The 3333-nt window shown below is 33.5% G+C and overlaps 1 long non-coding RNA gene across 1 annotated transcript in view; it reads left to right on the top strand.

Moving 5' to 3' along the window:
- The first annotated feature begins 383 nt into the window (after positions 1-383).
- The window catches only part of LOC106884492 (uncharacterized), a 4471-nt gene continuing 1521 nt past the window's right edge, over positions 384-3333 (top strand). The window contains exon 1 of the long non-coding RNA XR_001411250.3: positions 384-677. This is a non-coding gene — a long non-coding RNA (uncharacterized LOC106884492). The remainder of the gene's footprint in view (positions 678-3333) is intronic.

Raw genomic sequence — 3333 nt, 5'->3', positions numbered from 1 at the left:
TTAAATACTTTTTAAAGTATCTTTTAACAATAGAAAAATATTCATCAAAAACTTGTTCGCCTGACTTTAATTTAGTACAGCGAGGTACAGCAAAGGATATCAATATAATCCAACACACACTTACAACGATGATTTCTTAAGTAGTAGAGCCTTTTATAATCTAAAATAATATAATAACTTAGATTGTTGTAATACACTTAATCTGTGAGCAGCAGATGTAACAACAACACTTGCAATGTAAGCTGTTTTAACATTGCTTACTGAGCGCACGTGGGTATAGCAAAGGATTAATAAAATTGCAGCCAAACACGTGCATAACATTAATATGCGACAGAACAATGACTGAATCAATGCTATAAAAGAGAGTTGAAATAGACAACAGTAATTATGTTCAACATGGTTAGAATTGTCTGTTTAATTTATGCAGTCCTCTTGGTTGGGCTTCTGGAGACTTGCATTGCAAGAAGTGAAATTTTGTACGAAGATAACCTGTCTAGAGCTGGAGGTCTTCGTGATGCTTTCTCTCTAGAAAAACGCAGTGCTGTATTTTCTAACAGAGAAAAACGTCTTGTTCGAAGACCTAAGTATCGCGTAACCACTACAAGAAGCCCTTGCTATGGAATACGTAATTGTCGAGTTATCAAAGCTGGAAATGTGGCAGGCTGAAACTTTACAGGGTAACGTATCTGATGAAATTAAATATGGCTTTATATATTAACTAGCTGTTTGACCCGGCATTGCTCGTGTTTTCCGTGTTGAAGTTAAGCCCATCTCTGACCTTGTATTGAAATGTTCTACGTTCCTCGTGTCAACTTTTATCCAATGAGACGTTATATCTGGTTCAGTAGGGATTTTACCCGGTTAACGATTTTGACACACTCCTACATACTGGACCGTCTCTATAACCGCAGTCAAACGTTTGGGTGTACCTGGACCCGTTGAGAGTGACGATTATCTATTTTTCTCCCCTTAATGCCACTCTCTGTACAAAATTGATCAGCGTGTCCAATCTCAGCAAAATCCGAAGAAAAGTGTTAAGGTTGTGTCATAAAATAGAATCCATATGACCCATTCACATGAGAATATCCTATTGACTTTTAAATCCTAATTCATTATATGAATAATCGATGTTTCTTATGTCGAGGTGCTTAATTTTACTCATGGGTCAATTTTCTTCAAAATCAGTTCATTATTTTTATTGTGAGAGAATTTTGACGATTTCTGCTTTTCACCAGTTTAATTTTAATTCTATTACATGACTCCGACCATAAACTTTAATTAAATGTCAAATTTCATCAAAACCGGATGAATTCTGTAAAAGTTACAGCATAAAATATTAATCCTATGGTTAATTGCATACAAAGACCTATTGATTTCATAAAATACCCCGCTCACGTGCAATTATCGATTTTTTTTTTGTCAGCTCTTGATGCTGGAATCAACTAATGAACATGAACTGCAATCACGTGTAAAATTTCTACAAAATCGACAAGGATGTCTCTAAGGAAATGTGCTTATTTTCATTTGTGCCTTTTTCAAGCCATTTTGAATTAAATAAGCACCTTTACCATCTCTTCCACCACAAAATTTATTTACATCTCAAATTTCATTAAAATCGGATAGAAAATATAAAAATTACGGCCTATTGATTTTATAAAACCACTGCTCAGGCAAACTTATCGATTCTTTTGTCAACGCCATTACTGACATCAACTCTCACTGCCATGAACCTCTCTCACTCCTCTAATTTAATCAAAATCGGACAAAATATGCAAAAGCCGCAGGAAAAATAACATCGTTATGGAAATTTCCATTGAAACGTCCGATTGAGCTCACAAAAATCGATGCCAACTGAGCATTATCGAGTTTTTGAAAAGTTCCGGCCTTATTTGAAGTTTAGGGCATGTGATCTACCTATGTACCCCAAATCATTAAAATCGGTTGGACGGTGTGGGTGGAGTTAGAGTAACCCCAAACACACATACAGACAGACACCATTACACATTTATGTATTACATGGAAAAGTGCGAGTATGAAAAGTAATATTCTTAAGATTATAAACCTGGAAAAGTACAGGACAAGTAAAAATATAGGACAAACTATTACTTCAAGTAAAATAAAGAATAAGAAACTTTTTACTTAAAATATTGCAGCAAAGAATGCCAGTTCTTCTAATTTATCACTCTTTACAGTTCTCATCTTTTAAATTTATTATACAAAACTGTTCAGCTAATTTGTAAGTTTGTCTAATTAGTCACTTTTTTCTGTATTTAAGGTAGTAAATTAGCCAAATTCTACTTAAATAAGTATAGTGTTATTTGTAAACTATAATAAAATAATTTTTAATATTCAAATTTTAATTTTAGCTGCAATATTTTAAGTAAAATGTTTCTTATTCTTTATTTTACTTGAAGTAATAGTTTGTCCTATACTTTTACAGGTTTAATAACTTGTCCTGTACCTTTCCAGGTTTATAATCTTAAGAATATTACTTTTCATGCTCACATTTTTCCATGCAATCTATGATTTTTCCAGGCATTGCTGTTATAAGATAATTAATAATGTGTCAATTAGTAATTCAAGATTTTACCTTATAAAATACTGAAAGATAATATTTCAATTTTTCCATGTAAGTGATGATAATATTTCAATATTTTTCATGTTTAATTTAAATGTATGTTGCGATTGAATTATTTGATATTACCTATCCACACCAAATTAATGGCAGGGAATTTTACCATGTTGTTGGTTGCACCATGGCTCACCATAAGTTACAAACAACATGACCACAAAACCATCAATTACCAGGCTCACCTTAAGTAACCTACTTTTGCAATATTAGGAGGCCACAGGAATTCATTCAACGAAAAATATTTCCAATGATTCTGGGATAGGGGGACCCCCACCTAAGTTTTTCCGAACCAAAATAAGGGATTCGCAGCATATTTGAAGGTCAGGGTATTTGATTCCACGCAAAAATCAATTTTTTTTTGCTTAGTGAAACTCGTGTGAGTGTTAATATAGAAATTGACCATAATGTCGTTGTTATTTAGCCTCAAATCAACACTGATACTGCAAACGTATCATCAAAGACATTCCAGCCTTCAGCAAACTGTCTTTTTAGGGATAATCTAGAACATTACATACAATGGGCGTGTGATTTAGGTAGGGCGATACTTTGGCTGCTATTTTAGCGTGTCGAGCGACCAGGTGATGGGATTTTTTTTACACATATATGTAATATGTATATATATCATCGGCAGAAGTTAGAGAGTAAGTCAAAAGCTGAGAGTTTCGTGTATTGGCACTTATCAAACACGAATGTTTCCATCG

This window comes from Octopus bimaculoides, chromosome 2 (assembly GCF_046866305.1).
Source record: "Octopus bimaculoides isolate indiv1 chromosome 2, ASM4686630v1, whole genome shotgun sequence".
NCBI classification, from domain to species: Eukaryota; Metazoa; Mollusca; class Cephalopoda; order Octopoda; family Octopodidae; genus Octopus; species Octopus bimaculoides.
The sequence above is the reverse complement of the archived record's forward strand: the minus strand, read 5'-3'. Positions and strand labels throughout refer to the sequence as shown.